Source organism: Acinonyx jubatus, chromosome C1 (genome assembly GCF_027475565.1).
Source record: "Acinonyx jubatus isolate Ajub_Pintada_27869175 chromosome C1, VMU_Ajub_asm_v1.0, whole genome shotgun sequence".
Classification (NCBI taxonomy): Eukaryota; Metazoa; Chordata; class Mammalia; order Carnivora; family Felidae; genus Acinonyx; species Acinonyx jubatus.
The window spans coordinates 131,303,854-131,325,739 of NC_069381.1; the positions used below are offsets into that span (position 1 = coordinate 131,303,854).

General features: G+C 34.5%; 1 long non-coding RNA gene across 7 annotated transcripts in view; it reads left to right on the forward strand.

Annotated features, from left to right (window-relative positions):
- The window catches only part of LOC113598243 (uncharacterized), a 373,642-nt gene that overhangs the window by 62,463 nt on the left and 289,293 nt on the right, over positions 1-21,886 (forward strand). The window contains exon 1 of one of the 7 annotated variants that reach the window (XR_008295314.1): positions 10,826-10,919. The exons of the other annotated variants lie outside the window; for them this stretch is intronic. This is a non-coding gene — a long non-coding RNA (uncharacterized LOC113598243). Of the gene's footprint in view, positions 1-10,825; positions 10,920-21,886 lie in introns of those variants that run through there. 7 annotated transcript variants of the gene reach the window in all.

A 21,886-nucleotide genomic window follows, 5' to 3' on the forward strand; every position in this document is an offset into this window, starting at 1 on the left:
GCCATTTTTTGTCTTCTGAAAATATTTTCTTCACCCCACGCCCTAACTATACCCATCCTCCCTAGGTATAAGAATTTTGGTATTCAGTGAGAATAATGGAAACAGATTTGAAAGGGTGTTTTTTTTTTTTTTTTGAAATTTACAAAATCATGTTTCAAGCGTTTTTCTTTGAGCCTGCTTAACATGGAAAAACATCTTGGATCGTGTTAAAATAATGCCATGTCTGAAAACTAAAACTGGAAGGAAAGCAGGGCAGTTTAGCCATTTGTATTCCTTTAGAAAAAAAATTATGGACATATACAGTATTATTTGGTTGATAATATTAAATTTTACATGCAACTTTATCAGAATGGAGACAAACACGTTATGATCTACCAGAACGATTAGATTTTTCCCCCTCTCAACTATATGTATATAAAATATTGTACATTTTTTAAGTGATTTTAATTCAGACACATATTTAATTCAGACACAAATATTTACACATTTGCCCACTGTTATTTCTGATTACAATGGACTCCTTATACTTTTATTCTGTCCATACCGTCTTTTTATGTCTGCCATCCACAAGTGTTTAACAAGGCTGTGGCCATCTCATTGTTCTCATCCCCTTCCACTTTGCACCTCATTGGCTTTCTCCAGTAACAACTGTCTCATTGTTGGTCTCAGGCCAACAAACTTCATTCTTATTCATTCTTAGATCCAGAGCCTAACATGGTGACTGTCATATGTTAGTTTCTTAATTAGTATGTGTTAAATGAATGAAAAAAAATAAATCAACAGATACTTATTAGGTACTGTACCAGTTTGCCAGGGATTCTATAACAACATATTGCAGAGTAGGTGGCTTATACAATGGAAATTTATTTTCTTACAGACCTGGAGACTAGATGTCTCACATTAAGTTGTTAGCAAGGTTGGTTTCTTCTAAAGCATTTTTCCCTGACTTGTAGATGGCCGTCTACTCCTTGTGTCTTCACATGATCTTTACTCTGTGTCAATATTCTAATCTCTTTTTCTTATAAGGACACCAGTCAGATTGAATTAGGTCTCACTCTTATAATCTCATTTCAACTTAATTACCTCTTTAAAGACTGTATCTCAAAATACAGTCACATTCTGGGGTCTTGGGATTAGAATTTCAACATATGAGTTTTGAGGGGGATAAAATTCAGCCTGTAACATACCTTATGTGTTAGATTGTGATAGCTAACAGTGCCACCCCATAACTCTTTGCAAAGTACTTCTTTTCCTCTATTAAATTAACCAAACCGAATCACCTTATCATAACTCTATGAAGAGTCAACAGTGGCCAAAGACACCCACGATTACTATCAAAACCATCTGCTCATCAGTACAGCCATAGTAGATGGTCCAGAGATGGTGACATATGCATGTGACATTGTTACAACAATGAGGAACATCTGAAAACACAACATAAAGCTAACATATAAGAGTAACAGATTCCATTTCCATTTCTAATTTGACCTTATCTGATTTCAGAGAAAAAAACCCAACTAGACTCTGGAAGAGATCACCTCAATTTCCTGGCTTTATAAAAACAAATCATTTTTGGTGTTAATTTAAACTCAAAAGAACCAGATATGTAGTCTACAAAAGTTATTTAAGTTTCTCTTGTTACAAACAGTCTCCAATGTATAAAAATGTCATGTTCCAAAGGTTCCTTTGTAAATCATGGTTTGGAACTCAGATTGCATTTCACTATGGAAACACTGTGCTCACTATAGTAGTCACCTTGCCCCACCCTGCAAAACCAAATATTTAACCTATAATGAAGTAAAAGGAAATATGATACTAGTAAAATCATTACCACCATGAATCCTAATTTTTAAAAGGCAAAATTTAGTCAGAGAACCATTTAAAAAATAGTCCCATTCTTTTGCTTTTCTTTTTTGGGAATACTAAGTGCAGGGATCTTTCCAGTTCCATAACTCTAATGAAGGATCTTCTGGCTGGGGCAGATGCTCTGAGAGGGAGGAAGCACAAACCTATGAAGACCTAGGACTACTTCCTTCTGGAAGGATTCAAAGTCATGTCTTGGTCCCAGACTATTTAAAATTCTTACCAGATATATTCCTAGAATCAATAGTGTGCCAAAGGAAAGGGTGGTACATTTTTTAGTATTATCATGCATATCCTGTTAATTATTATTTTTAAATTCTTTACAGATAAGAATTTAAAAATTCTTCAAGCCTGCACCAGTACACTTCTCTCATCTCCCAATTCAAATTCAGTATAATGGAAACTAGAGCTGGTTTGCTAACTAGTATCTTAGTTCCTAAATAGGTCACCAATTCTAAGGGCTCCTGTTTCTGTTCATTTCTCCTGAAAAGAAACATCCCTAGGTCCTTAACTTTCTCGCCATCCTTTGGAAAAAAATATGTAAAGATACATTATATATTTTTGAGGTATATGAACAACCAAATTAAAATTCAGGAGCCTAGAGCCTGCTTCAGATTCTGTGTCATCCTCGCTCTCTCTGCCCTTCCCCCAGGTTACACTCTCTCTCTCTCTCAAAAATAAATGAACATTAAAAAATATTTAAGGTTACTCATTTTTTATAAGTAAGGTCAAGTTTTTCAATCTTTTACTGAAAGGAAACATTTAAAGTACAATCTAATTCGTATTGTCAACCTTTAAAATAGCAGTTATTTTACTAGCAAAATGAGTTTATTTGGGAATAGCAGAGGAATTGCATTTTGGGATGAGCAAATTATGGCAAACCATAGGCAAGTCTGAAGAGAAAGGGGTGATATGCCCCGATTCGAAAGACCCCCTGAAAACAAACCACCAGAGTCCAGAGTCAAAGCCAAGCGGCAAGGGTCGTTTAGTGCAGGTTCGAACCCGGTCCTCTGCGCACTCATTGCCGGTGACGCTAAGAGGCCCCGAGCAAGGATCTTACAGCTTCTTTTATAGGCAGGCACAAACAAGTTAGGGATTTTTTTGAGGTTACAGAGCTGTTATTGGTTGACATTTAAATTTGAACACTCAGCAGAACTCGATTGGTTCCCGCCTTTATTTCAAACCATTCAGTAGAACTTGATTGGTTCCCGCCTTTATGTCAGACTACAACCAGGCGTGCCCTGGCTGGATTCGGGAAGGGCTGGGGGAGGGGAAAGATCTTTTCTTTGCAGTTGTGAGTACACCTGGTAATTTTTCTCTTAGCCTCTCAGGGGAAATCCGCTTTTATTAGGTTTTAGGAGGAAATTGAGGAGTGTTGTTTTGAACAAAAGTTCATCAGAGAAGAACAAGAGTTTGAGGTTGTGGAGGCTTCTCATTGGCTGCAAGCAGTGGTTAGTAAGTTATTGTTGGGGCAGGGAAAGATCTTCCTTGTTTTTCCTAAAAACAGAAGATAAAATTCTTATATAAAAAGTGTTCTCTTTTGTCAAGATAAGAACTGTCTTCCTTTTCCTGCTGTTCATACGGGCTGCAAGAGTTACACATGTGAGTGCTCCCCCTACAGGGGCTTCCCAACTCCACTTTAAACAAGAATTCTTTAAATCATTTTCACAATATTTTTATCTAATACAAAGAGAATCTTAAAAAAAAAAAAATAATCTGAGAACCAGTATTGACTTCTCATGCCTCAGATGTTTTTCTGTGTTTTATCACAATGCAGTACAGATTCCACACTATTCTCAGTAGGACCTGTTTGCTGGAACACAATTATGACTAAGTAATAATAAATAAATAGCTCTACCAATATCCTTTCCTTCTAAAATTTTGTAAACTTAATATTTGGAAATTTTCTATTTTCTTTCACTTGTTTCCAATTTTATAAACAATGAAAAGTAAGATTCAAAATGAATAAGTCTTTTTAGAATATATCAGTAGACCATCAATATCACAGAGCAAAAGGAAAACTAATATTTTTAAGGTCTTTTATGTGCAAACATGGGGATTCTGTTAAGAAATAATTATTCAATGCTGTATAGGTTTTGAAGGAGTTCACTGAAGGAAAACAAATGAAAATTCCACTTACAGAATTTCTCAAGCTTCTATTGTAAGAGAGAGATCTATTTTATATGTGTAACATAAGGACCCCAAGTCTTCTAGGTTTCTAGAATCACACATTGTAACCAGAGCACAGGGGTGCAAGAGCACCTGTCTCTGGGGGTCCCAAACAGACCAGGTTTGGCCACTCACTCCTGACAAAATCCCAAGGCAGAGAGACAAGTGGTGGTGCAAGAAGAAAGGCTGTAATAAAGCAACACCAACACCAGGGAGACAGCAGACTAGCTTTCTGAAGACTTTCTCTCCAAAGTGGTAAAAATACTTCTAAGTTTACATAAGGAAAATGTGGGACGAAGGTCGATGGATATGTGTAGGTGGGCAGAGAAGGTCAAGTCCAATATTGTCTTGGGATCAAGCATGTGAGGTCTTGCTGGCATCAGGGCAGTTGTTACTGCTTGAGGGGTAGTTTCTGCCCCTGTCACAGGATGCTTTGCCCACCCAGTCTTTTGCCTGACTTGAAAGTTAAGCTGGAAAGAACTTAACCAGTTAGAAAGAGTAGACTAAGTTCAAAACCCAGGCTTTTTAAGGCATGACTGGGTCCTCTTTCAACTTTTGTTTAATATCCTTAACAATTTACCAAATCATCTATGATGTGGAAAGATAAGCAACATTACCAGTATTTCTAAAGATTCCAAAATGAAAGAATGGGAGCATAGGTGAGAACATCAATCTCATATTCTACTAGCTTTCCTAAGTACCTCTTTTGAAATCCAGTTCCTGTTGAATTATTAATCCAATTTACCATTTTGCCTCTGATTACCCTCTCATCCTACTCAGTTGTTCTTATCTTTTAGTCCTTGCAGCATTCTTATAAGGCATTTGAGTAAACAAAGGATTTTTCTGAAGGACTGAAAGTAACCAGCATGATTATAATGATTATAACAACACAGGGCAGAAAATAGCTTAATATTCAACCTTATATCCATTGGGCTTAATGTCCTTCAGTCATCTGCTATTGGAGTTTATTACTGAAAATAATTCACTTTGGCCTACACTATTGTTGGAATTTAATCTTTAACTTAATCTTCTGTCCTTTTTTTATCCAGACCCTTCTCCCATTGTTTCATTTTTGTTATTTCCAGAATCCTTCACTCAAGTTTCCCTGTTTTTCAAATTCCAAATATTACATCACACCAAGCTAAAATATTACCTGTGTTCATAATCTAGATCATTATCATAAATACCTATGATGGTACATCCCTTCTTGAAAACAACAACAACAGCAACAAAAAAAACAAAGACGAAAATATTTTCAATTGTGTTCTCCTACTTCCTTAGAACATACAGTCAGCAGCATTCTTAAAAAAAAAAATTCTCTGTTACAAATGCCCTAATTCTTTAAATCCTCATAACCACATTATCAAAGAAGTATCATCATTCTATTTTAAAAGTGAGGATGTTACACATCAGAATATAAATAAATGACCCAAGGCCGTACATTTATTAACTTGCAGAATATGAAATTTATATCATCTTTATTTGATTGTAGAGCCTCTGCCCTTGACTACATAGTATTCAGTTATATTTACTGTGTAAAATTTGGATATACAACTATGTAGTTATAGTTACAGCACATAACATTAATATATCAAGTATTTTCAGGGAGGATAATTGGCTTTGGTGAGAAATGTGCATAAGTTGGTATTATTTTTGAATGTTAATCCTCTTTTTTAAAAATGAAACCTACTTTGATTTTATGTAAAACATTAGTAGCAAATATCTCCTAAAACTTTGATCTGACAATATAATCCTAATTATGCCCAAGAAAACCTAGGATGTTTAAAGGTGTGAGAATTGGAATCTTAAGTGGCAGCTTAAGAGAGTTCAAAAGTAATCAACGCACAAAAAGCAAAAAACAAAAAGATCCCTCTGCCCAAATCTGACTCAGCTTCCCCTTATTATTGGCTTGGACACCCTGCAGATTAAACTGCTATTTGTGCAATTTACTGAGCCTGAGGTGAACTCAAACTCTTCTACTTCACACAATTTTGCTTTCAAGTTATCTTGTCAGGGAAGCTGACAGTCTCAATGATGTTACTTTATAGACTTCTTGGCAAAAAATAGGATGTTGAAAATCTACCCATCAAAAACTAAACCCACAAAAGTTTGCTGTCCTTGGGTCAAAGAATATAAAATGCATTTGATCTCATATTGTTTGAGATACATCTGTGCGTATAAACTCTTCAGGGACAGTAAATTAGACGCAGTAAGAAATGGAAAAAAAAAACAGTTATTCTAGCTCAAACCAGGGCTTTATGCAAAAAAAAAAAAAAAAAAAAAGCTAACATATAATATTCCTCTCAAACCTATTGGTTACATCTTTAATAACACTTCACTTATTTAACAACCTTGTTAAATTGATCTGTTTGACATAGATATTATTAAGAAAACAAAGTAAAATAAATACTACTCCCTAAGTTATATACACATTACTGCCAGATTTCTGAGTATTAGATTGATTTTCAGAAAATAGTAATTGCAAATGTGTGTGTGTGTGTGTGTGTGTGTGTGTGTGTGTGTGTGTATGTCAGTGTGTATGTGGGTGGGGGTGAACTATGACATTCATCTCAGTTAAAAATAACCATTATTATTAACAACTATATATTGATTGATCTTACCTTTTTTTCATTTGGTGCTCATGCTGTCCAACTTCTACTGGTGGAATCTTATTCTTTACATATTTTAAATTATTAAAAACAATTCACATCTAGTGCTGGGTTATTCATGCACATTGTTGAAAGCTGATTACAGCATTGTAATAGGAGATACAATTAGTACTGTAACATCAATACCACCAGCCTCCATTCTGTTTTTTCACAAGTGAATTAAAATAGTGTTTAATTATGATATTTCACGGTATTCATTTTCTGGTTTAATAAGGATTCTTGATAGATAACTGCACTGATTATGTGTGCATGATAAATGTTTAATAGCAGAAAATGAACTTAGTTATAAGCACATATTTTTTATCTTCTCAATAGGAAACAGTGCATATTTTTCTTGTTACTCTCTCCCTTTGTATTATTTATGTATAGGAACTAAAAATGTGTAAAATGCCTTGGCAATGCCCTCCTTTTTATATAAAGAGAAGAAATGCATGTGAATGCATCCATTTATATATTATGATGTACATGGTATTCATGGTTTGCAAATCATTACTATTATTTGCAAGTGGAGAGAAATTCCTATAGCTCCTTTTCAAAACTTTAAGTATAACAATTGATGTGTCAGAGAGGGTCATGATTACGCAGAGTTAAAGGTGGTAAACCGTAGCCCAAGTTTTCTCTGGAAACATGAATGAGCCCTGGTGATTATCAAGTTAGTAGCAAGCCTCTTCCCAGTAGAGTCTCTTGACAAAAGTAGTTGAAAGGTGTGTGAATAGCAATTAATCACCCTGCAACTTCCTTGCCCTTAACAGTTTAATTAAATATAGTTCACACCTCTGTACCTACTTTTATCATGTCTTTAAAAGCTCCAAATGACTTGAGTGGGCAACTTGCCAAGGAGGGAAAATTATGCTGGGGGGAAAAAAGCAAATGGACCTTCATTTTAGAAATGAGACAAAGAATCAGTAGCAGGAACAGTGAGCCAAATGAGTACATTAATATTTTAACACTGGGCAAGTTTAAAGCCCTATTTAAATGGCATCTTTTTGTAGAAATGCAGTGGTGGAATTTCCCCCCAAAGCTTAATACTGTCTTTATAATGAATTTTTAAGGACATTTTCCAACTCTTAATACTGTGAGAAAACAACATCTAAGGTCACCTTATGAGGGTGAGGGAATATACTTACTGGGTACAACAAATTGGATTTTATATATACTATCTGAGAGGATAATACTATAGTTCTTAAACAGTATCTCTCCTATAAATGTATTATTAAAATTGTTAATCCTGTTTCTAGTTAAGCCCTATATTGATATAATGATGGTTTTAAATTAATAAAGTTTCTCCCATTAAAATAACTGAATATTTTTAATATGTGAATTTGAAGAAATTTAACTATTTTTTAAAATGGACAGGTTTCCCATATTTTCCCATGGATAAGTCTTTTTTTTTTTTTTTTTTAGATTCAGTGGCTATAAAAGAGGATTTAGAGAGATAACACACATTTGTTGTCATCATATTATCCATTTTTACCATAAATCATCTGTCCTGCCAACCTTTTTTTTTTTTTAATATTTATTTATGTATTTTGAGAGAGAGAGTGAGCAGGGGAAGTTCAGAGAGTAAAGGAGAGAGAGAGACCCAAACAGGTTCCACGCTGTCAGCTCAGAGCCTGATGTGGGGCTTCAACTCATGAACCGTGAGATCATGACCTGAGCCGAAATCCAGAGTCAGATGCTTAACCAACTGACGTATCCAGCACCCCCACTAACTTTTTTCTTATGGCAAAAAGTCTAAGCTGTGCTGTAGGTATTCTAAATACATTTGGTCTAAATACATTCAGTATTTCTTCAGAATTGTTATTTATTTAATTCAATACATATTCATTGAACACAAATGCCTTCTTTGATGTTGTGTTGGCTTCTAGAGGGAATTCAAAATAGGTACATGTTTTGCTCTTAATTTAACAGGTTAACAGTTAATGTTAGGAAAGTCCATAAAGCAAGTGCATAGTACATAAAGCATGTGAATGAGAAGGGGAACTCGGAAAAGGAGAAGCCTAATATGGTGTACATTTTTCAAAGAAAAAGAGGAAGTAGGATCTTCAAGCCTCATTGATGGTAATCGTAGACAATACAGTTTACCATTTGTGAATAGAATCAGGTTAATCATTTACAGCATATTGAGAAACAGCTTGGAATTCTGCAACACTTGACCATGATGAAATGTAAACCAAGCAAGCATCCATTTCTACCTAGCCTTCTTTTCATCATCCATCTGCACAGACCTTGCTGCATTTGACACAAAGCAGACATTCTGATCTTTGACTCATTTTTAGTTTTCCATCACATTCAGCATAGCCGTCTGTCCCCACTCACTCTCCTGCAACAGCCAAACACAACCATGTATATCATGCCTGTGCCTCCTCAGTGGGACGTATGAGGTTGACTACCCTTTCTCTTCTTGGTCTGCACATCTGTTCGCTATACCACTTCCAAAGGTTTTACTAGTGTATTTGAGTTTCTTTAGACATTCTACCTCCTGTGATATAATTCTATATAATTTCTCCAACTTTTCAATAAATTTATGTCATAAATTTAACTTTCTATGTCCATTAAGACTTAAGACATTCAACTATCTGATTCCCTGGCTACCTTGTTGGATTCCTTATTCTCTCTCCCAATCTCCCCCATGAGATTTGCCACCCATCTTTGAACAATTGAGAACATTTATCGACACAATACATTTGAATTTTAGTCTGGAATAATGCCCCAATATGTATTTGCATGTGAGGTGGGGAAGACAGAACAATTTGTTGAGGAGAGAGCTATGGAAAAAAGGAGAGGAGAGCTTCAACATGATATTCAGTAATTTCTGTTGGTACCCCTAGTTACCCAGATAGGTTCTATTCAAATCTCTCTATCATCTTGAATTGTGGGGTAATCAGGTGACATTTGCTTTATTGTAGAACTTTATTGTAGAACTTTATTGTAGAACTTTTATTGTAGAACTTTATTGTAGAACTCTTCAACCAAAATGTGTGTTTGCACACATTCACATAAACACTCTCCTAAAGAAAAACACTAATTCTCAAAAATACTGCAGGCTACACTCTGAAGGAGAAACAAATGTTTTCTGTCTCTTAGTTTGCTAGGCATTTATCCTTCACAGAAAAGTTATTATTTTTATGCAGAACATTTACAAATTAGTTCTCTTTGATCTTCTCTTTTCTAATTAGGCTATTTATATTTGAGCTAGGGATGGATGAGATCTTTGCTTACATTTACAAGAATATCCAATTTTATATTTCAGTACTTTTTCCATTTAAGGTCCTCAATTTAGGACTTTTTTTTTTTTCTGAAAATTTATCTTATGTTCTTTTGAATGAAGCTTTTTCTGATTATGCTGGAAAAGACATCCATGGTTTAATTGCCTATCAGGTATTCATTTGTTCCTCACTTTCTCTCTTGCTAAAAGAAGCACTGTTTCCTTTATAGTTACCATGTGGAAATCTGCAAGTGATGCATCTTGATGGAGTTCCCATACTCCCCCAACTTTTATTTTAATTAGAGGCGGTTCTGACCAGTGAGATAAAAACAAAAGTCTATTGTAATTATTTTGGGAAACTCTTGATTTCCCAATAAATGGAACATATATGATTGATGCCCTTCAAATTCTGGTGTGTCCAGTCAGCAAAATGATTTCCAGAAAAACCTGTTGATTATCCTACAGTGAGAGAGAATACTTCTTTCAGAGATTCCCAGCAGTGTTTTTGAAAAGGGAGGTTAGAAGAAGATATTTTTAGTGTTTTAGGATCTGAAATGGCAAGGCATATGACATGATAGTTTTGGATTGATGAACATTGTGAGGTGAGAGTCTTGAAGTAAGCATTGATAAGCAAGATTCAGTCTCCAAAGGTTATCTTATCAAGGAACAAGTATTTCCTGAAACAAATAGTTAACTTAGTTTTGCCTAACCTCAGTATTATTTAGCACAGAAATGTGAATATATGCTTCATCTTAGAATTGGCTAGCACAAATAAAGGAAAGCATATTTATTCTCAGGATTGTTTAGTATAAGGATAGGAATGCATGTCAACTGAGTTCCCACTACCTTTATGATGTCATATCTGCAACTGCATCAGAATGATGTGATACACAAGGGAAGAGCCACGAGAATCTTAGAGAAAACTAATCAAAAATATTCTGCCACTGAACGAATTACACTTCTATATCTGGAGTTCTTATGTGAGAAAGAGAAAGCCTAACTTATTTAAGGTACTAATTAGGGTTTTCTATTACTTGTAATTGAGTATATTCCTCATACTATAAGTAAGACCAAGCATATGGCTTTTTTTTTTAATATTGAGAATGCTGTTTATTGTTATTTTAAGTGACCTTTTAAAAAGAAATCATTTTTTAGCCACATCTTGAATATTTCCATGATAAATATGTAGAAAGGCTTAAAAATCTCAAATGTAATCTCTTCATTAGTTAGACTCTTCATGAGGTAATCACACCAATATGAATTTAATGTTTCTGTGTTGGAAAAAAAAGTGGATTCCTTGAATCAGTCCATTTCAGAAGTGTTGAAATAAATTCAGAAAGATAGGTGTTTTTTTTAAATTTTTTAATGTTTATTTATTTTTGAGAGGTGGGGAGGGTCAGAGAGAGAGAGAGAGAGAGGGAGACACAGAATCTGAAACAGGCTCCAGTGTCTGAGCTGTCAGTACAATGTGGGGCTTGAACCTGTAAACTGCAAGATCATGCCAAGTTTTACACTTAACCGACTGAGCCACCAGGTGTCCTGATAGGGTTTATTTTAAGGTTAAGGTTTATTTACATACTACCTATATTTCTGCTTTCACATCCTCACATTTGGTCAATCAAATTTAATACTTTATGTTAAATAAGCATTTGGTTCTATAGGTAAATTTGCCAAGGACTCTAGGGAATATAATATTATTATGTTTAAGAATAAAATTCTCCTCCAAGGAAGAAACCATATATTTTTTGTAGTTGTATCCCCATAAACTAGCAGGGAGATCAGTACATTGTAGAATTTTAACAAATACATATTTGTTGGTGGAATGAATAAACATGAATAGATAAAGGAGGAAAAGGAAAACCAAATCTCATATTCATCCCCTACCTTTACTTGTCTTCAGCCTGAAGGAGTTGTCATAATGGGTCATTAGTGGCCCTTCATTCCTACAGAGCTAATCCACCATGGTGGTACAGGTTTTGGTTAGAGGCTGTTTCCCTATGTAAGTAAATGTTTCCCATTCTTCCTTAAGAGTCCTGGCCCTCTGAGTCTCTTGTGTTATCACAGACTCAAGCCCAGGGCCAGCTGCATGGGTCTGTAGCCAGTGCAGTCTGCACTGGGTTCTGTACTCAGAAGGGGACGTTGTGCTTGTGTTTGATATTTTATGGTCATTGTCTTGATAGTCTTAAAAAATTCATCTTTGAATTTGGGTTTTGTAAATGAAGTCTGATTAGACAATGTAGCATAGGTCAGGGTAGTTCATATGTAGTTTTGCACCACCACTGTCTGGTGGAGCCTCAGTTCATATGTAGTTTTGCACTACCACTATCTCCATACTTTTCTGGTATAAGTTCTTGGCCACCTGCTCCCCAACTCTTTAGAGAGGAGAGCAAGGCTTCCCTGAAGAAGAAATTCTGTCTGTGCACAGCAATCTCATCCTGTACTCCAGATTCCCAGCCTGTCCTTCCTGGTGGCCTGCCCTGCAGATTTCAGACTTGCCTTGCCAGTTCCCACAATCTTGTAATATATCTCTCTTAGTATATAGTTCCTACTAATTCTCTTTCTCTGTTTGAAGTCTAAGTGACACAGCACATTAAAGTCTACAGTGTAAGTGCTATGGCCAGAATCAGATCAATGAAAGGGAAAATTCAGCTAAAGAATTCATTTTAGAGCAATATTAACCTTGAACATTTATCATTTGTTTTAAAAATTAAAAACGGCTTTTAGCTTTAAAAAAACCTAATTATTTATTGACTTTATTTTCTCTACCAACAGAATCTGTGCTTTAATTTCTTAAGTTAAATTAATGCATCGGGGTGTGATGCCAGGGTAGCTCAGTCAGTTAAGTGTCTGACTTTGGCTCAGGTCATGATCTCCCAGTTTTTGAGTTTGAGCCCTGCATCAGGCTCTGTGCTGACAGCTAAGAGCCTGGATGGAACCTGCTTCAAATTCTGTCTCCCTCTCTCTCTGCTCCTCCCCTGCTCATTCTCTCTCTCTCTCTCTCTCTCTCTCTCTCTCTCTCTCTCTCTCTATCTCAAAAATAAATAAACATTAAAAGAAGAGAAAAAAAGAAAAAAATTAATGCATCAGGTGAGAAAATTGTGAAAATTCTCGCTTACCAGAGGCCTCCTATTTTGCCAGTCACAGTATTTTGTATTGTCTCCACCTCCAGAAAAAGTGTGCTTTAAAAATATTATTTCTTAGAATAGATTACTATGTGTGTAATTTCTAACTTTGTAAGTTGGAAGTCTTGTATATTAGAAGTCAAGATGTAAAAATTCATCTACCTAAATCACCTAAGATTAAGAAAAACAGTGGTTTAGTAAAAATGATAAATATGTTAGAAAAATATCCAAATCGAAAAAATAATCTCTGGTAATAAGTAGGATTAACTAATGTACAGAGAAGAAAAGGCAGGTGGCTTGAATATCACAGGAGAGTAATCCCACTTTAGGCAGATGCTGAAATTTGAAACTGAGTGTTTTAGCTTCTGGTATTTATATCATAGTCACACACACTTGAGTAAATAAAACCTACTTGAGTAAATAAAGCCTTCAGATAAGCCTTTCCAAGATCACACAATCAAAATCAGTCGTGAATTTCTGTAGTCAACTATATTCATCTACGTGAAGATACTGAAGTTTAGAAACTCATCTACAAGAGCAGCCATTTATTTCCAAGTATCAAGAGGCAGTCTAGGCTTTCCTCCTCCACCCATTTCCATCTCCCTTCTCTTCTCAAAGTCAAAAAGGTTAGAGGGAACAATTGGAGATAATGAAAAAGAAATGTCAACATTTGTTTTCAAATGCTTCATGATAAACATATCTTTTAGTGAGAAGAATTAATACATTTTAATCATGACTGTAAATGTGTACCTTAGTCCACAAATTCAAATCCTTTAAGGAAACTTGCTGGTAAACTAAATTAGTGAAGCAAATGAGACAGAGGACTAATGGCAAGTAGAACTTGCAATTTATGCATGCATATGCATTTAATTCCGATTATTCTGCTTAGGATTCATTGTACTTACTGAGTCTGAAGAGTCTGTTATTCAAAATTTCTGAAAAATTCTAATTTATTATAATTTCAAATATGGCCTGTCTCTAATCTTATTCTCTACTTCTGGAATGCTGATTAGATATATGTGATACTTCTTCATTTCATCTTATGTTTGGTTTTTTTTTTAAATCTTTTTACCTTAGATTTTATATTTTCATCTCTTTCTGAGTGAGGCTTTTTGGTTTATTTCTTCACTGCTTCCTTTCATTTTCTTAATTCTCCCTTTAGCTTTGTCTTATCAGCAGTTTAATTATCAGTTTGATTTTCATATTTTAACAATTATGTTTTCTTGTCAGAAATTCTAATTTGTTTCTCTTTATACTTTTCTGGTTCTTTGTAATACTGTAATTCTTACTTTTCTGGCCTGCTATTTCTCTTGAACCTCATCTTCTATTACTGCCACTGTGGTGTTTCTCTGACTCAGTTTTACTCGGCTTTATGGGTCTTCCTCATTGCTTTTACAGTTACCATTTCAGGGCCTTTGCATTTTTGACTCCCTGTGTCTTCCTCCAGATATCCGTCTGACTTGCTCCCTTATTCCTTTCACATTCAAATATACTTTTCTCAGTGAAGCCTTTCCTGATCTTTAAGGTAAAGTTGAAATCACACCCTTATTTGGGCTCTTGATCTATCTTCCTTATTTTCTTTTAATTCATAGCACATTTCACTATGAAACATATTACTTATTTTGCTTTTTCAGTCTCTCACAATTAGAATATAAATTCCACAAAGATAGTGATAGGGCTAGTTATGGTGATGGTGGTTAAATTTCATATTCCCGTTAACTAGAAAAACACCTGACATAATTGGTCTTCAGTAAATGTTAGTTAAGTGAAATAAATATGTTTTGTTGAATGAATATCTCTTTTATTTCTTGTTTAATCCTTTAAACATAATTTAAAATCTAGTCTGACAATTATATGAAATTTTTGAAAGTCTAACTAACATTGCTATGTGTGTTTTAAGCTGAATTATATTTGGTAGATTGTAACTATGTTTTGTGGGATTTTTGGTGGTCTTGTGATTGATTTTTCAATTATAATTAAATTTGAAAAGCTGTATTTACTGGGGCTAAAGCATTTTCTCTAAAGGAATCTTTCAAGACCTGAGTTGAGGATCTCTTCAGAGGGGTTTTGCTATTGATTCAAAAGTGTCATCCACCTGTGATCACTTGTTGTGCTAATTTCTTAGCTTTCTTAGGTAATTACTTCAGTTTAATTCCAGGCCTAGACTCAGGGAAGTTATTAAGTGTGGTTTGCAATTCTCAGGTCACTTTTTCTTTTTCCTTGAAATTTTTGGGAGAAACAGACAAGTATCCTGTCTCCGTCTCTGTAATCTTTGCCACTGGAAAGACAGATCCTACTCCACTCTTTGATGTCCAAGGGTCACCTTTTGGTAGCGGTCATTTTTTCTTTTTTGTATCTTGCATATCCAAGGTTTTATCTTTTATCTATATGTAGATAAGATTTTGTAGATGCATTATTCAACATTTAATTGATTTTTTGTGGAGAAATTTTAATTGTCTAGTCAACCATATTGTCAGAAATAGCTGTCTGAAAATTCTATCTATATTAGTTTCCTGGGGCAGCCATTATAAAGTACCACAGACTGTGTGGCTTAAGACATCAGAAATACATCCTCTCATAGCTCTACAGGATAAAAATCCAAAATCAATGTGTTGGTAGGTCCATGCACCTTACAAAGCCTCTAGGGGAATGATTCTTACTTGCCTTTTCCAGCTTCTGGTAGCTCCATGAGTTCCTTGGCTTCAAGCTGTTTAATTCCAATCTCTGTCTCCGTCTTCATATGGTCTTCTTCTCCCTGTGTTTCTCCATCTCTTCACATAGTATTCTTTTTATAAGGGCACTAGTCATATTTGGTTAGGGGTCTGCCCTACTCAAGTATAACATCTTAACTAATTACATCTGCAACAGCCTTATTTTCCAAATAAGGTCACATTCTGAGGTACTGAGGGTTAAGACTTCAGCAAATTTGGAGTGGACACAATGAAACCCATAACACTATCTAAAGGAAGAAGCTGCTGTTTAGTTCCCACCTATCATTTTCACATTATTATTATATGTGCCTGGTATTGTCGTACTTCCTGTTGTTAAAGAGAACCCAGATATTAAGCTTTATATTTCAAATATTCTGATTTTAACTGTTGACTACCAAAACTTAAAAAAAAAAATCATTGCCACAGTAATAATTTCTTGGCCAATCAAAACATAACTGCTGGCTAGGTTTGGTTTGTTGGCTACTGATTTTCAACCTCTGCAGTAATGTGAAATGTAATTGATCATTTATCTAGTGGTAACTATGAATTAAACTAGAAAATGTTTAATATATGAAAGGGCTTCAAGTACCCAGAAGCTGTTCAGAATAGACAACATATGTGTCACAAGGTCTGAAATTAAAATATATGTTCCTTTACTCATAAAATAGTTCCTTGAGCCATGATTTGGAATTTATTCATAATTATTTTATACATGCATCTGGGAAATTAGCCAGATTTTCCTGCTCAGAGTAGACTTAAATTAGATTCAGTTTCTGAGAAATTTGAGGGTTGTTGCTAGAGGAAAGTGTGAGGATAAAAATGAGAAGTGACAACCCTGATAGGAAGAGACAGAATAAAAAGATTTCCAAAGCAGATATAAGAATTCTAAAAATCATAGCAGTCTGGCATCATTTGGTACAGTTTGGAAACCTGGAAGGCATCACTATTATAACTTGCTGCAATAACTCATGTTCTAAACATCCACCTTAAACATTAAAAGAAGTTTTAGTTGTAATTTATTGAAATGAGCATGGCAGAAAAAAAGAATATGTTACTATGTTTAAAAAGATTTCCAACAATCAGGGGAAATATTTAATCAGTATGCACCAGGACAGCTGAACCAGTTGCTAAAAATACTGAAATTCTAACATACTGTTTTTTAATTTTTTTTTTATTTATTTTTGAGAGAGAGAGAGAGAAAGACACTGCAAGCTGGGGAGGGGCAGAGAGAGAGGGAAACACAGAGTCCGAAGCAGGCTCCAGGCTCTGAGCTATCAGCACAGAGCCAGACATGGGGCTTGACCTCACAGACATGAGACCTGAGCTAAAGTCAGATGCTTAACCAACTGAGCCACCCAGGCACCACTAACATACTGGTTATTACATAGCTGCTACCCTGACCTCCCTCCCTTAAGTGAAGCCAGACTGCACCACAATTCAGCAACTAACTGTAGAAATGATGGCTGGTGGAACTGGAGGCTGAAGTACTATCTTTGGGAACTATCCATTCTAGTTCCCATACTATTGCTAAATATGTTGTATATTATTCGTGCTGCTGCAAATATTTACCAAAGGAAATTTCTTCACCTTAATCTACAATATATATGACATTTGGAAAGACAATCAGAGATTAAATCAATACCTGAACAAGTAGCAAATTCTCTGAGCAGAGGACATAGTCACTAAGGAAATGGCTGGCTGCCTCACTTGACACCACTAAGTATTCATAATAAGTAATTTTTTGCTCCTGATTGATTTCAAATTATAGAATCAAGTTTCTGACTATAAATTAATAACTTTAGTGTTTTACCTACAAAGAGAATGGACTATCCAAAAGATAGAATGCCTTAGTAGCCTTGGAAATTATATTTCAATTGTAAATTAATAAATTAACTTTCCAATTTGTATATCCTCTGAACTTAGTTCATTTGATTAGGTCTTGAGTATTTCTTAGTAACATGAGAAGGACAAGGATTTGGCAAATCAGCGTTCCAAAGTGGGGATAAATTCACCCAAGTTAGTAAGGTCCCATGAGGACCTTGGAAGTTAGCCATCTTGTCATCCTACAAAACATCCCTCTGATATATTGCAAAGATTTAATCGTATTCCTATTGGAATAGGTTCCTATTGGAATCTTCTGTTGGAAACTTCACATGATGAATTTGTATATTAGAAAGAACTTCCTAAAGTAGTTTATCTTTAAGGATTATCTAAACTAAATTCAGTGATTAAAAATTTGATTAAAAATTTATTGTCAAATAATCATGAACAAATACTAATTTCTTTGCATTGCATTGATAGTTTAATTTGTATGCATGTATAAATATTAATATATAATAATTATATACATTTTATATTAAAATAATAAATATACAATGATATACCTACATGTTCATAAATATAAAATAAATATATAATAAATAGATGTATTTAATCTACCCATTAGAAAAATGTTTAATTTATAGCTCTTCAGCTAATAGACAAGTATATAAAGTTTCAATGTGTAGAAGTAAGCATTAGATTGAAATAATACTTGAGTTTTATTTTTCTCTTTTCCACTAATTCAGTTGAACATCAGACAAGACACTTTATCCCTTTGGAACGCTGTCTTTTCATCTGTAATATAAATCTTTCTATTTGTAACTGTGGTCCATTTCATCTCTAACATTTTTGAATCCTGTGAGACCATCTAGTCTATATTTTTCATTTAACAGATGAAAAAAACTAAAACTGAGAGAGAAAATGACTTGCTTAGGGTCACACAGCTAGTTAGTGTCCAAACTGGAAATAAAATCAGGTTTCATGCTTCTGTTACATAACAAAATTCAGTCAAGTAAATCTGAAGATATAATTGGCTTTATTAAATGATTCATGAATTGGGCAGTGCCCCATCTAGCAAGTAGAGAGGCAGTCCAAAGAGTTATACAAAATGGAAGATTTTTATAGAAGGAACACAAGAAAGTTACTAGCAAAAAAAGGGGGTGGGGGGTTGTTCCAGGCAAGGCCCCTTTCTAGGAGGTAAAAACAAGTGGCCTTATCATACAGATGACCACATCTTTCTTTGGTGGATGGAGAGGGCCCAGGTGACAGACTCATTAGCACTGATTAAAAAATTTCTGACTGACCAGTTGAGACTACATTTCTGAGAGAAATTGAAACTGTATGAAACTGCAGTTAGATTATATATTAAGCACCAGTTTGGAAACTCTGTGTAAGTGACCCCATTTTGGACCTGTTTTGTTTTATTTTGTTTTGTTTTGTTTTGTTTTTTAACAACTCTTAGTGCAGTCCACTGTTCTACTATAGCTGATGTTACCACAGATTATATAAATGTTTGTAATCCTTGGAAGAATACTTCTCAACTATCAACAAAGAAATAAAAAACTAAATCTAGTGATTCCAAGAAGAATGTAACGTTCTTACTTGAGTGTGTCCTCACCTTGAGGAATATATTTCTAGAGTTAAGTCAACTAATTATGCATTATTGCACATTATATAAGAACATTATACAAGTCAGTTAGAACTGACAATAAAACAACTTCCAAGCAAGATCATCTGAATTGCTTTTATTTCTCTTTTAAAAGCACTAAAGCAAAATCACATTCCAGTTCAAATGTTCTGTAGGTCTCCCCAGCCTATCATGCTTTCCCCACAGTATTAACAGTCTCTTCCTAGGTTTTAGCAAAGGAACATTTCTGTTTGTTTCTTTAATTCCTGAGAGGTCACTGAAATTTCAAATGTGATGATTTTTCAGGTAAGAGAATTAAGAAAATGCACTTTAAGAATGTCTTAAATACAGAACTAGGGCTTCAATTTTTATTTAGAAGGGCATACCTTATTTAAAAGAATTAATAATGCTAATAGAAAATTAGTTTACTTAAGTATCCTATTCTCAACAGAAAAATTAAAGATGCAATAAAAAATCTTTAGCCTCTCCACTCATCTTTTTGAGGTATAATTATTTTAATTCCATAGCCAGCTGACCGCTCACTAATTGTTTCAATAAAGATTTGTATCAGATTGCATTGCCTTTATCTCTGATTTACTCAATAAATATTTGTCTCCATCTCTGTGAAGCTTTCTCACTTCTGCAGAGTAACAGAGGCAAAGAAGGGAATTCCTTTACTCTAAACCTAAAGAATAAACATTGTAAACTTGTTCCTTCTTTAATATGACTAAATGATGGGTATGTTTTACTGTCTAAAAATCAAAGCACATTTTATTTATTTCAAGAATGGCCCTTATCAAAATTTGGAGTCAGTCAGTGTTGGGTCCATTACATGTTATTTCTCAATTAGTTTCCTTTAGAAAAAATTCCTCTAACGAGCTTAATTATTTTTTTTTATTTTTCTCATGTAACAGAAAATATGAAGTATATCTTGTATTAGCTAATACAACTTCTTAATTTCAGATTAATCAAATTGGAATCAAACTCCATAACAGTGCTGTAGAATGTCCAAACTTTGGGTTATTTTGGGGGTTTTGGTGGAGAGAGGGGGTAATGGAAGAAAAATGTGGTATACTCAAGAGTATTTTATATTTCATAAGTGCCCATTGTTTTATCATAGTGTCGTGTGTCCTTGGATATTCGTTCTGTGATTTTTTTCTTTTTATGCAGATGCATAACTAGCGATACAAGAAACCATGGCAACACTGTCTTACTGAAAGAAAATAAGTTGAAAGTAGTAATCCCTTGTTCTCTAAGATAAACCAGTCTGTGGTGGGATGTAAGTTGGGCCTTTCCCTCTACCATATATCAGTATCCCCATGATAGTGGTTTTTGTTGAATATCTACCTCAGATATATTCACAAAATTGGGAAAGTTTTAGAAGTTGTTTACAGAGGCCCATCAGATCTCAAATCACAGAGATAAATTAAAATTCATATGATTTATATAGTGAAGAAGGTACTAAAACATCAGAGATGATTATTATTTGTAAAATCTCACATAGAGTAAATACAGGATCAAGTTGTAAAAACAATTTTGCAAGAAAAATGTAAACAATTTCCCCAAAGGGCAAAAATATCACCATTCTTTTTGGAAGCTGTCACAATGTCCTCCTTTATGAAAATTGCTTTTCTGTTAGAGGACAGTTACTACAATGTGTTGGAATAAAAAAAAAATGGATGGTAAAAAAAAAATAGAGGCGAAGCATACCTACTTTTGTATTTGTCCTCTCCTGATTCTTAATTACTGATCAGCTGTGTGGAAAGGGTAGTCCTAGGCAACATTTCAAACTGAAGCTTGTCTTCATCTCCTCTCTTACATTCTCCTTCTCTGCTTTTTTTGTTTTTATACTCTACTGCATCTGTGGCCAAAACAGCAATAATTCTACATTTCTTTCAAGTCAGGAGGGCAGGTGTCAACAATTGATTATAAAATTTATTAGCTGTATTAGCTTGTATGGCAGTCCAGTGAAATTAAATTAAAATCTATGCCTGTCACATTAAGGAAGTGTGAGGACTAATAATGTATGAGCACTTGAGGTGCTTTCTCCATCTGGCCTTTACTCATAACACTCGCTACCTGTATGGTGGTACTTACCTGATGCTACATGTCCCAGAAGCACTCCCAATTTTTAAACTTTGTCTCTATTCTAATACCATTCCTATGAGACTATGAGAAAAGTCTCAAACTCTGACCCAGTAAGTCATTAATCAGTGTAAAATCTGATCATGTGTTGTTCCCTTGTTTTTATCTCCTATAGATAAATTGTTACAGATGTCCCAGGGTTCTGGTCTGTTTTCCTATGATGTCTATTTGCCATAAGATCATTTGTTTAAAATAATAATTTAATGATCACCCCTCTCTTACCTACAGACAGTGCTTCTCAATAATTTCCAAATTATCATCATGTCAATGTCATAAGTTTTTTTTTTCTTTTTTAAATTACCAACATGCAGACCCTACCCAGTTCTACTGAATAAACAGCAATATGAGACTACTCTACAGTCTGTATTTCTAACCGTCTCTCTAATGAATGTGTGAGAGATCTAGAGCATTCTATATTTTGGGTAATGAAACTGCCTTGAAGTCTCACATCATGGTTTGACACTGAATTGTATGACCTTGGGCATGTGAACAAACCTCTCTGAAATTCAATTATCATTGTTATTTTATATCCTAAAGGGGGAGTAATAATA